The 14,089-nt window shown below is 40.8% G+C and overlaps 1 protein-coding gene across 3 annotated transcripts in view; it reads right to left on the bottom strand.

The window, feature by feature from the left end:
- ripor1 (RHO family interacting cell polarization regulator 1) overlaps positions 1 to 14,089 on the bottom strand; it is a 92,826-nt gene that overhangs the window by 62,978 nt on the left and 15,759 nt on the right. Inside the window, exon 1 of one of the 3 annotated variants that reach the window (XM_072694654.1) lies at positions 8,873 to 9,036. The exons of the other annotated variants lie outside the window; for them this stretch is intronic. The gene's annotated coding sequence lies outside the window, so the exon portion shown is untranslated. Of the gene's footprint in view, positions 1 to 8,872; positions 9,037 to 14,089 lie in introns of those variants that run through there. 3 annotated transcript variants of the gene reach the window in all.

Here is a 14,089-nt window from a genome sequence, read left to right as displayed (position 1 = left end):
CCACTGGCAATGCAGACTGCATACATGACTGCTTATAACCGCCATTGACTGTGTTGTTTGTTGAGCTAGCGTCAACAAACTTTACTTTCTTTAAACAGAACAGACAGAAAGCAGCTGGACACTAACAGAAAGGGGAATGGAGAGCCAGTCTTGCTGACAAACTCATTAGAGCCAAGGAACACTTCCTCATAGAAACATGCTCACACACAAACATTAACAGAAGTAAGTGCTCTGTCTGAGTTATTCAACCTGACCCCTGTGGAGTTATTTAACACTGAGGACCTCCCTCTAATAATGCATGGTCAGTCTATCATTCTTACACAGAAAGGGACACATACACACATGTAGAGCCACAACTATTGATATATTATTCCATATATTATTTTGGAATGTTATGTAGATATGTCTGTATACATAGACACTACATGGACAAACGTATAGGGACACATGTTCATTCATTGTTTCCTTCAAAACCATGAGTATGACAGAAGGAATTATCCTGCTTTAGTTGGAGTAACTGTCTCTACTGTCCAGGGAAGGATCTAGTAGGTTTTGGAGCATTGCTGTAAGGATTTGATTGCATTCAGTGACAAGAGTGTTAGTGAGGTTCAGGATGTTGGATAATCACCACTCCACCTCATCCCCAACTCCCCAACTCACCCAAAAGTATTGGACAGAGCACCATAAGTCCAGTTCCACTGCTCCACAGCTCAATGCTGGGGGCTTTATTCCATTCTAGCCATACCTGGCATTAGGCATGGTGCCAACAGCTTCATGCTTATCTGCTCCAGAGAGTCCTGTCCTACTGGGAGTGCTTCTCTAAAGAGATCAAGGCATACAGTGTGGAAAAGTACTTGCCACCTTCAGATTTTAAATAACCATTTCATTTATTAAAAGAAAAAAGTTAACCGACACGAGCTGGCCCTGTGTGAAAAAGTAATTGCCCCCATAGTAATTAGACAACCAACTATTTGTTACACCTAGGCTTATTTACTGCCAGCCCTGCTTCCCTTTAACATCACTTGAATATAAAGAACAACTTTGATGAGCTTTGTTCTGTGGGATCATTAGTTGAATGTGGAACTTCTTCGCAGACAGGGTTCCCATTGAGATGTTTTCCTGCTTCAAGGCTTGGGCAACACATAACCACTGACCGAACCATCAATTCTGCTGTCTTTCAGAAAGTGCAGAAGAATATTTAGTTATCATTATACAATCTGGGATGGGACAATCTGGAAAATGGGATTAATAATTTATAGTTTATACAGAGCCTTTCTCATATTTAAAGGTTTTTATGTTTTGGTTAGCAACAACATTTAAGCATGCATAAACACAGTGCATAAACAGCCATCTGTTATCCACCAATGATACAAGAACTGTATGAAGACCTTCAATTCACCAAAATGCATTTAGGGGGATGATAATGTGTTAATATGAGCTAAAGTTTCCTATAAAACAAAAGCAATGACTTCTACAAGCTTCAAATGTCCATGTTAAGTCTTTAGAACTGTCAACTGCCGTTAGCTTAGCACTAACATACTATTAAAATCCCATAGGGGGCTAGCAGAAATGAACAATACCATGTGGGGGTTCTCCTCATATTTTGGACAAAGTTTTTACATCCATGGCCTGCAGTGTAGGCCTAGGTCTCACATTCTGTCACTGAGTATCTGTGAGAATATGACAACTAAATTGCAGTTTGAATGTATCATTGCCACATTCTCCACTTTTTTCATCAGTTAGCTAAATGTAAAATGGTCAAATTTAATGAGTTTTAGGATTGCGAAGAATGTTCAATTCGCAAGTAATTCGCAAGTAGCTAGTATTAAACTTGCTAAATTAACTTTATCAGTTTGATACCTGATGAACTTGTTTGTAATGAGACTCAAAATGGTGGCCTTTACACTCACACTCCGGCCCATTCACAACTTCTCAGAAAAACCTCAAATACCTCATGTCACAAGCCCTGGTCAGCTGTTACTGCGGCAACCTTGCTCCCTAAGAGGGCTGCATGATGTCATTTGTTTGGAGGGGCAGTGTGGCCGACCGGCTGCATGTGTAAGATAGTGCAACCCTGCTGAGTGCTGGGATCAATAGAACCCTGCCACCCCCCACACGCTCTCATCACCCCCTCTGTACTCGCCCTATTCACAGTCAGCCAGCCATTATTCTCTCGCCTGAATTCTCGTGCTGGCCTCTGTCACAGAAACGAGCCTCCACCTCCCTATCACCCACTGCAGGACTGCTCTGACCAGCTCTTCACAGCAGTGGGATAATAGAGGGGATCATCCTGAGACGATTTACACATGCACACTTAAGCATGTATAAACATACCAATGTCCATTCACCAACCCCCAGACATACAGAACAAACACTTGAGACATACAATGACAGTATGAGGTACAGTATGATCACAACAGTAACAGTGCTGCCCTTAAAAATGGCATATAACACTGGACAAAATACAACCTGTGAACCTGTTTAACAGATGATGGCTGCAAAGGGAACTAAGTATGCATTTACAAAAGTTTTATTGTTACTAGATATGTGGATAAATAAAGTTTTGGGCCCTGGGGCGACTCACACTGAGCAGAGGAACAGTATGTGGTTCCTCTTTAGAACAGTGGATCTTTTATTGTTCAGTTTAGTGCTGAAATATGAATTGACTGTGTGTTGCAGTCAACCGAGGCACCAGTCAACAAACAGTATTGTTCAAATTACAAATATCCCAAACCTGCATGATATCCTTTGAAACTTTTGTGCATGTCAGAGGCATTGACTACTCTTGGCCCCCCCTGCTGAGTGGTCTTGCAAAAAAAAAAAAAAAAAAAAAAAAAAAAAGGATGTCACTTGCAGAGTGTTGGACCATTAATGAAAGTTTCAGTGGAAAGGGGGCATGGAAGAAGGTGGGTTCACACCACGAGTAAGAGTGAAACTGTGTGGGGGTGTAGGAGTTCATTCACAAGTATCTCATCTCTTTGTGTCTTTTTCTCATTGATGTCTCCGCACCCCTTCTTTGCTATCTTTTCGACTAGGTCAAAGATAATTTCACTTTCCAAAACACATTAAAATTACGCAACAGAGTGAGTCAACTTACAAACCGAAAAACTTTGATTGATGTCATTTTGTTGTCTTTATGTAGCTAAATTATTTAAATACCATTTAAATGCATGAATAAAAACATTCAATTCTAATGAAAGAACTGCAATTTTCTTCCATCAAAAAAGTCTGTTTGTGCTGACCCTATTACTTTTGACTGAATGGAAATGTGTAGAACAACTGAACTAAAGCTACTCTAGAATGGGAAACTGCATTTATCTTGGCATAGTTGAATACTGAGCGTTGAAATACCTGAACCCCCTGAGGTTCATATGTGAACCTTAAACACCACTGCCATTGCCTACTCCAGAATGGGCACAGCAGCTATATTCTCAGCTATATCCTGAGAATATGGTGCTTCAGTAAGCTTACTGAGCATGCACATTACTGACATGTAATAGATCCATGCTAGGCTAAAAGCTAACCCTAGCCTAGCAAATGTTCTTGCTACAGTGCTTAGGAGGGGAGCAATGATGGGGCTCTGAGTGGTCCAGTGGACTAATGCAGTGCCACTATGATCCAAGGATTGCTGGTTCGCATCCCAATTCATGCTGCTTGCCACCAGCAGCCAGAGTGCAAGAGAGCACAACTGGCCTTGCTCTCTCAGAAGTGTTGATGGCCCTTTGTCCCCACATCACTCCCAGTGTGATGTTGGTTAGTATAGGCATCTGTTAGCATCTCTTGTACAAGTGCTCAGGCTTTCAAGGAGGCTTGTAAAACCACATTTGGGGATTTTGTGCCATGTGTGCCAAGCAAAGTCAAAGACACATCTTCTTTGTAGATATCAGAACAATTTAAAGTCCAGAATAAATGCCTTCTATATAGTGCTAAGAAAGGTGTACTTTGACCCATTACAACAGTGGGACAGTTTTAGGGTGTGTATTGAATCATTTGTTTAAAAAATACAGTATATAAAACTATCTACATAAGAGTTTGCACCTATTTGAAGTTCATTTTAACCAGGAAAAGGAACATTTTGAGGACAATATGTTGATATGTTGTGATTTGATCACTTTATAATATTATGATATGCATTCAAATGATTTGACTGTTACTGGATTGCATGAATCCATCTTAACACACATTAAAACTTTAATTGGCAACAGCAAACAGTAAGAGACCATTATGATTGGTTATAGGGCTCATTTGCATATTGCCTCAATATGCCTTTCAGTCCTGCAAAGACCAACATCCCAGTGACTATTAAAAACCACAGACTGTGCAGCCCTAATGCTTAGGCAGCAGAATCTGTGTGGCTGAGTGAAACAGCCTCTGCAGTTTTCCTCTCCACTGCACCTCCGTGCTCAGTGACCTCTGATCCCGGCACGTCTGACCTGTGTCCCCAAAGTCCCTCAAGGCAAGTCCAGAGGTTAAGAGACGGGAAAGGCTTTCATTAACACTTTATGTTTATCCTGAGGTCTCTTGTTCTTTCTCCCTCCTTCTGTCTCTCTCTCTTTCTCGCTCCCCAGGGCTTTGTAGATTTTTTTTCTGCACAATGTTCCGCCTTCTCTCAGATGTTGTCCTTGTATGCTCTATCCTGACCCTTTACTCACCAGGGAAACATTCTCATATCTTATCTAGCAGCACTAGGCAAGAGGAAGACATAAATATAGGGCTTGATTTGAGGGAGGATGCAAGAGGGTGCCATCGTCCAGTCAAAAAAATAAATCTTTTTTATTGCAAAACCACCATCCCTCCTTTTCATCCACATTGGATTATGCGATTATGTGACATCACCTAAGATGTCTATTATTGATGTTGAAATTCCATCCTTTTTTGTGGTTATGTGTTTCAGATGTATATGTCAAGTTATGATTAAAGCTCTGCTGCTGATACTAAAGATGTGATTGACTGTGGATGTTCCAGCTAGCTAGAGGTTCAAGGATGCATACAGCAGATGGTTAACCAGTAAATACAAATTCCCCCTGTCAGAAGATCCACTGATATACTGTTTGGCCATGCGTTCACATAGACAACCGCCTGCATTAAGAGCGTAACTGTTCACATACCTGCCTATGCGCTACACGGAGGCTTCGACTAGAGGGTCTCAAAATTTGATTCCACATATTTTTGCATGGAATCCCCATAATCCATTGCGTTGTTTGGTTCTCTGAAGAAGATCAATGGGCAGATTGCTTGAGATGCACTCTTTTTGCACATTCACATTACATTGTGTCCAAAATCGCTCATGTCCTCGTGGAATTCTGTTCCCTATAATAGTGCTCTATATCGTGATCTGGATTTTCACACATACGACTTTCACTTTGGTCACACAGCCTTGCTTCAAATCTTTTTGCCATTTTGATGATGGCACCAAGTGGTCGCAAGATGCGTAAGGCAGCCATTATGCATATGCAAATGTGTAGTTAACAACGGGTAAATCTCTAGCCTAAGGATGGAGCAAGTACAGTATATCTCTAGCCTAAGGATGGAGCAAGTACAGTATATCTCTAGCCTAAGTAGGATATCCTAAAAGAATGATGTTTAGTTATTAAAAGTAAAATATCATACTAATTATTATTAGTCGGCTATGTGTTGGAGTGTAATGACAAAAAACGTGGTGATTATGACTTTAAAAAAAAGTAAAAGGTTGCATATCACATCTCATAGACTTGCATATAATCGAGAATCCAGAGTTTCACTTTATTGGATGTTTGAATGTAATTTACAAGTGGTACAAATGTCATTTCCCAGTTTTCTGACACCTCTCGAAGGTCCAAACTTCAGCTGAATAAGCTTATTCCACTAGCTAGCATACTTGACTAGCCAATCAAGTTGTTTAGCCTTTTTTTATTTTTATTCACTTTACATTTTACTGCCCTTTTCTAAAATAAATGGCTTTACAAAATTAAAGGCACCCCAGACAATGGAGCCTCAACTCAAAATTGAACCCCAGAGACCCTGATGAAGCAGGGTGCACTATTATCCTCCAGTAGCTGTAAAATGGAAAGAAAAACTCAACCACTGCATAAATGTATTTTTAAACATTCAAAATCCCTGCCTTGCTCTCACCTGTTATCCTTGGCACACACCCTGCCCAAGGCTGACATATGGGAGTGGGTGAGCGGTTGTGGGTGGGTAAGTTTTGCACGGAAGATGTGCATAGATGCAGTGATCAAGGCTTGTTTCCAATGCCGCAGCAAATGTTCTCTAAACAGCTTACGTAACCTAACCAAGGAAGGGAAAGGAAGTGGGAGAACTCCCAAAGTACTGTGAGAAAGACAGTGAGTGAGAGAGAGAGAGAGAGAAAGAGAGAGAGAGAGAGAGAGACAGAAAGAGATGGAAGGGGAGGAGAGAAAGAAGGCAAGAAAGAAGCCCCAGCCGTTATGTAAGGCTTCAGCGTTTCTATGTGCATTTGCTTTGAGCAGTTTGCCAACCCCCAGAAGGGCTGCCCCATTTGCCCACCATAATATGGAGATACACGCGAACAGCCATGCTCACTTACCCACACACACACGTCGCATACCACCTGTTAGCTCCATCTGTTTCACTTGCATTTCACAACACACATGCCTGAAAAACCAGTCTGACATGGACACAACAACACACAAGTGCCCATCATATCACAAACGCAGACTTTTGTTGTTGCGGGGGGTGGTGGGGGGGGGGTATCTCATATGGGAAGCATGTGATAAAATCTTACCCTGGGGACAAGGGGGCTGTGTATTTGGGTCAGCCAATTCCAGAGTGCTCATTTCCGGACTTGAACAGACTCTTAGCCCACATGCATGCAGACCAGAGGAGCAACGTTCAAAAAGGCTGCTTTTTATGACATTTTATTGAGATTTTGCTTCAGGGTATGAATAAAGATATACACAGGTATGCAGGATAAGACGTCAAATATCACAGTAAGAACAACATAAAAGGGGTAAAAAGAAAAAAGACTTTTCTGGCTACAGCAATCTATTATCAGACTGTGTAGAATGATGTAGATCCTGTCCTAATTTCAGTGAATCCCTTGTGCTTCTATTTTATATAACTGCTAGTCTTGAGCTGAAAAATATTTCTGACGGACATAAACAAACACACACACACACACACACACACACACATATATATATATATATATATATATATATATATATATATATATATAAACTGACAAAAAAGGGAGACACATGGACAGCAGTGATATACAGTAAATTGTATGTGTTCCAGCATAAGCCACTACTGTTAGCAAGCTAACCAGCTAATATTAGAAATCTAACCAAACAGTCCTGGTTAATCTGCTGTACAGGACAGTAACAGTTCCACTAAAGCAGCAGCACAACCTTTGTGTCAGAAAACCTTTATCAAGGACAATCCTACCCACCCAGTTAAGATCTCTGGGAGTCACTGCCTTTGACAGGAGCTAATATAAGCTTGCAAATCACAATTACAATAAGCTTGTCATTTTTATGTAGCTAACAAGTGGCTAATTAATAGATGCCTATACTCATCAATTAGCATTATGTAAACATAATCTCTCGGAATATTGGTTGATTGATGTAGATGAAGGTGCATGTAGACCAATAGTGACGGTGAGAAGGCAGGACTTAAAAGGACGTATTTAAAGCTGTAAAAAATCTGCACACAGAATGCAAAACGCTGACATGAAATCTACAGTTTTTTGACGCATGCATATAGTCACCCAATCATACAGAACCTTATTGAAAGAGGCAGAAAAGTGTACCGGAAACTTGTGAGAGATGCAGGTACGAAAAAATGCCTGTATATGGTCAAGAGTAACATGTAGACGTTCAGTGGGAGTACCAGCCCACTTCGAGCACTCATACCACAATAAATTGTGTAGTAATCTCAAATAGACTGTGATTCTGAGACTGTATGACTTATTGTTATGTGGAAATATGAGCAGAATGTATAGCATGGCTGAAAAGGATAGGAGTAACATATTATGTCCTGAATTTGATGTGCATTTTGTGCATAAACTCTTATTAGTTCTACTGCCAATATCCAGCAGTCTCATTAAAATATGCATGACTACCTTAACTCCTTTCAAATGTTCCTTTTAAATCCATAGCCCTGCGTTTAAATAGATCTGGCCTAAACCAAACGCTAAAAGCAAATGGGTTATAGAGATTGTCTAGGTTCTTCATACACACCTCAACATGTCATTTGGCCAACTTTTGTCATTAAGCTAGCTTTGTTTAATGATGCTGTCTTTCCCACAGTAGGCTCACAGTATCTCTCCACTAGGCTCCCCTCCTTCTGAGCATATCATGAGCTATTCTGGTAGCCATGAAAGAGCAAGATAGGTTGTTTTGTCATTCCTTAAGGGACAAGCTAAGTGTACACTTCTTTTGTCCAATTTCATTTCACACATGGACAATATGTTCATAAAGACTTTAAGGTAAAATGCTCAAAAACGTCATGGGGACAGGTTTCTGGCCTCATCCCAGACACACAGTATCAGAAACGGCATAAGTTTTAATGTATTTCCCCACATCAAATTTCACATATTCCCCTGCCGTGCTTATGGTCTTTTTTCCACAGAGCCAAGTCAAACACACAGCTTATTCTCATTCATAATAAATAGCCACTTCATAACTACTAAGTGAAAGTAGTGTAGTGGTCTGTCACTGCACATAAAGCCACAAAGGAAAGATGTAGCCCTGTGCTGATTTCTTACCTCTCCCACAGGGAGCTCAATAGCAGACCCCAAACCGCCACTGTTTATACCCCTCCTTAACTCAACCCCAAGAAAGCAAGGCCCAGGGGAGCAGATCCTTGACCCCTCGGCCTGACTAATCCACCCACCCCCCCCAAAACCAACCCGAATTCCTCTGCTCCCTTAGAACGATTAGAGGAGGGTGGGGTTCCCTTTGCCCGGGACAATCTGCAGATTAGTCCCTGTCCCCTGGGCGTGCTCGCAGCGGGACGACGGGAAGTGTGCATGATGGCATCTCGTCTGAGCTTGACTTGCAAGGAGGCAACGAGTCCATAACCGCCCTGCAGAGAATACACCAGCACAACAGGGTGTGTATCAGTGTGTGTATGTGTGAGTGAATTTTGTACAATTCCCTATTGGCCTTCAAACGTTTCTGGACTACTTGCTGTACTGGGGGACAAACACAATTTAAAGGGCTTTACCACTCTGCTTGTCTAATAATATTACTAGTTATTATTATTATTTTTAGTAGTAGTAGTAGTAATTCTACACACATGCATGACATATTTCCTTTGCAGCATATTACTATATGTGAATCTGACTTGCATCATCAATTCATATTAACACAGCCTTTAAAAAATGAGTAGTTTACTGTTATAGTGGCTATATCACAAAGCTTATTTTGCTAACTATTGTGCTTTTAATGCCCCTATTACTAGCTAACATAAATAAAGACTATGCTAACGTAACTGATGTCTTTTAATTTAATTAATGCCTTGGCACTAGTGGTGTAATTGGTGGTATTTTTGGTAGATTTTACAGTTATAAGTGGCTATAACCAAAACTTACAGCTATGAGTCACCTGTTATCTGTTGCGTGATGTTCTTTTAAATATGTACAAATGTCCTCTATGCAGCTAAATATACTGGCTCTGACTCAAAACTGCATGTCCTGTAGTTTTGGCTCAGCAATCCAAAACTAAATTGACTTTTCAGCACCATGATTTTAGTGAAGCACGGCAACATTTGCCCCAGTAAACTGGGTCTAATGATGCCCCCGAGCTTCATCATCGACAAGCATCAACTATTGCTAAAATCTTTTGACCCAACAGTGGTCTAATGGTCTAGTGGTCTAACAACTAATATATTTAAAGGCCCCACTGAAACCCAAACTGGCCTTGTGTAGAGTTTCAAAGCATACCTTACATTCCTAAATATTCAAAAAAACTAAACTAAAAACATAGACAGTTTTCAAATCATTGTTTTTGTGATGTCATAAAAGCCAATATATTTACTTATGGTATATCAGCTTTAAGCCAACAGGGGTGGAATCCAGCTTATTCAGTGTTAAGGACTGTTTCAGCCTGGACTGATAAAGATAAAACAGGTAGGCCAATCATAACAGGTTATTTACATATTAGTCTTTAAGGCACAATAACAAAAACAGTCCCTTTAAGTGTGTTACAACAAGGGGGTTGGGAATAGTCTTGATTTTACCTAATATTTTAAAACGTTAGGGGTCTACATACCTTTGACAGGCAGTATACCTGCTTTCTATGTGTATTCGGTATGTACTCTTTTTGGGTAGGTACTATTCCGCAGCAAGGTTCCTTTCATATTGTCATTATGCTTCACAGTCATAGAGCTGGAAGTATATGGGGTTCCTCCTCAGCAGAGAAGGATGCTGACCCTGGGCCTGCATTGAGGGTCAGCACCATCGCTGCAGAATAAAGGTGAGGGAACTGACCTGATCCAGGACCTGTAATTACAGCCCAACAAAAGGGCTTTAGCGCAGCTATTGAAAGCAGTGAAGGACCGCTGAATGTCGGCTAGGCTGAGAGCAGGGAGGGAATGAAGGAGGGAAAGCAGTGCAAGGGGGAGGCAGGAGTGAAAGAGGAGAGCGAGAGAAAAGGCAGCATTGGGGATGCACAGGCACGGCACTAACGCAGCCCGCAATGAGATCACGCTCATTGTTTCTTTGGGCTTTGGGCTGACCCCCTTCAGCCACATTCATTCAGAGTGAGAGAGAGCGCGAATGGGAGAGAGAGCGCGAGAGCAAGAGGGAACGCAACTGAAAGGAAAAAACAAGAAGATAAAATAGAAAATCAGATTCCTCCCCCGTCCTCCAGGCACGAACGAGACAGTTCACATGCTTGTGGTGGTTGCGTGAACAGATAAGATGGAACTTGCCTTCCTCTTAGAATGCTAGGAAACCCCTTTCCAAAAGCATTCAGTTCAGCATATGACCCTCCTCCAGGCCTGAGAATAGCCCTGGATAATGTAGTCCTACCCTGCAGTCAACAGTAAACAAGGAAGGCAACACAAAGACACTATTGCTTGGTTTATTTCCATGCGCTGGTTTCCTGGTGTGGAGGCACAGCTCCGTGTTTCCTGCTGCCCTCTGAGCCTTATTAAGCTCGTTTATCACCTCTCGGGGAAGCTCCTCAGCCCATGTTAGGAAGGAAGCTGTCACAGATGATTCTAAGTGTGATACGTCTGTTTTTTATAGCTACAGGAGAACATCAGTGCTGGGTGAGCCCCTTGTCTTCTTCTGGTACAGATAGCTTATGTAAAGACAGTGTTACTGGAGCGCTTCCTTAGCTGGTTTTAGGAGACACCGGTTTGCAAAGTTTAAGCAAATTTTAGAGAAGTTGGTAAAAGAAAATGCAAACGAGTCAGAGTTGCTGTCCACCTCTGTTACGCACAAATGTCTGGTGATGTCCTAAAGCTATTTTGCCCCTGATCGAATCTGTGTCTTTGAATGTTGAGTAACAGCAGACGCCGATCAGAGCTTTGTGTTTAGGCAAGATGAGTTGCCAATTAATACTGAAGTAAAATCACTATTTCTATAAAGAAATATTCTGGACTGATTTATTTAGCTTAGTAGAGACTTTACTTAAAATGACTGTTTTATAGTGTGTTTAATATCTTATAATCCACTCTGATTCTTATGTTTTTATAGCGTGTTAGTTTTATCCTCCTTTAGGTTCTGAATGTGCTCTTTAGAGCTGATATTATGTTATTATGTTATTATATTATTTAGTGTTTTCACTCTATACTCTTTTATTTATGAAATCTCTTCTGAGACTGCTCCTCAGTGCTGCCACCTGGGAATAATGTCCCTAAATGGCGCCTTGAGGCCCCAGACGGCGCTCTGAACACTGTGGTAAAACAAAGCTGCAGAACTGGATTATGATTAAAATAGCCAATGGATCGGGACAAAGCGAGTTACACAACGGGGGGATGTGAAACTTTATTAGTTTTAGTAGCAGTTTATACAGCCTTCGATGGAGGTTGGCAAAATGTCGGTATTTTATCGTTATTGTGATAAATGCTTTTCTTGGATATCATTAGTATTTCATAAATTACTTACATTTGTCAAATTCGTCAGCATAGTTATGCACTGCACACTGAAAAATGCCACAAAACTCAAATTCTCTGCCTAATCGGGAGTGTGCTTGGGTTGCAGAACACAGCTTTTTTGGCCGGGTTATATATATATATCTGTCTATATTTAGGTCTATTTTGGTCATTACATTTGATTCTACATCAACTCTGCAAGGTGTGAGATGCTGGGCTGGCATGCCCAAGAGCATTTAGAAATGCTGCTGGAGACAAAGACAAAAACCCTATTTCTTTTGTCTTTGTCTCCAGCAGCATTTTTATTTGGATGACTCCTCAAAGTGATTCTTCATCTTCAACTAGAAAAGTGCAGCCAGATGAATTAAATTTATCAATGGCTTCATAGAGACACAAAGGAATATAAAAAAAAACATTTTTTAATGAATGTTACATGGGGCATTATCCAAGCTATGGAAGACGCATGTGGAGATATAGCAGTTGATTCTTTTCATCGATGGATTCGCCCTGCTAGGTGATATTTCCCCCACTGCTTGGCCAGGGAAAACATTGCTTGTGATGTAGATGAGGTGCTGTGGCCAGACCAAAACAGAAGAGAGGATGCATGTTTTTTTTTTACTGTAACTGTAAACAGTAAATTCTTCTGTTGTTTTGTATGTAGACTGTATGTGCAATTTTGTGTTGGTTGGGATGTACACTGTGTACATTGTTTTTGTGGGAAAAATTAAATATATTTGTTACTGTGTATTTGTGTGTTACACACACTTATGTTTGTATTGTCTGTAGTAAGTGTAACACTGAACAAAAAAGGCCTAAGTCATTATGATGAATGGAGATGAAGTGTTTTCCATTCATCATAGTGTTTTACATTGAGCACATCAGTGTTCAACTGGTTCTTGTAAATGTCTATTCATATATTGGTTTGTGTGTGTCTTCTGAAAACAAAATACCGTTTTGAGAAGAGATAACATTGTTTTGAATGTAAAGTTTCATTTTGCAGGAGAATTGAGGGGTTTTGCCCATTGTGTGTGTGTTTTTCGATTTGTGTGTAGAGTTCTGAGAGTATGAGGCATGCTTTCAGAAAATGTGTGTAAACAATCAAGAAAAACTGTAATACTATTAATGCTATTTACACTGCTGACAATGATTTATTTCAGTTTTCACTGCTTTCCATATTCCTTTAAAACACCCAAACCATAAGAGAGACCACATCACACCTGCTCACTTCATGTAACTAGTATCTGGGCTGTATCACTCAGCAGTCAAATGCTTCTCCAGTTAGTCAGACTGAAATACTACTGCAATAAAGAAATAAAGATAGAACGAGAGGGAGAGAGAGAAAGAGAGAGAAAGAGAGAGAGATATTGGGACAGGCAGAAATAAAGATAGAAAAAATGAGACAGAGCGAGAGAGAATGAGAGAAAAAAGAGAGATAGAAAAGAAGAGAGATATTGGGACAGGCAGAAATAAAGAGGACGGGAGGGAGGAGAGAGAAAGAGAGAGAGAGAGAGAAAGGAAATTAAAGAGATATTGGGACAGGCAGAAAAACAATAGAAAGAACGAGGGAGGTAGAGAGGAACGAGAGAGAGAGAGAGAGAGAGAGAGAGAGAGAGAGAGAGAGAGAGAGAGAGAGAAAGAGAGATATGGCCAACATGAGAGAGATATTGGGACAGGCAGAAAGAAAGATAGAAAGAAAGAGGGCGGGAGAGAGAGAGAGGAGAGAGAGACACAGAGAAAGAGAGGGAGGGAGAGAGAAAGAGAAAGAGAGAAAGGAAATGAAAGAGATATTGGGAAAGGCAAAATAAAGATAGAAAGAACAAGGGAGGGAGAGAGGAAGGGAGAGAGAGAGAGAGCGAGAGAGAGAGAGAGAGAAAGAGAGATTGAACATGAGAGAGATATTGGGACAGGCAGAAAGAAAGAGGTTTCAGAAACAAAGAAAGCATGCATGCGTGCAAGAGAAACAGACAGAGAGAAAAGGAGAGGTTTCATTGCAGCATACTTTACTTCAGTGTCTTGACAGAGT

This window comes from Salminus brasiliensis, chromosome 13, assembly GCF_030463535.1.
Source record: "Salminus brasiliensis chromosome 13, fSalBra1.hap2, whole genome shotgun sequence".
Lineage (NCBI taxonomy): Eukaryota > Metazoa > Chordata > Actinopteri > Characiformes > Bryconidae > Salminus > Salminus brasiliensis.
The sequence above is the reverse complement of the archived record's forward strand: the minus strand, read 5'-3'. Positions and strand labels throughout refer to the sequence as shown.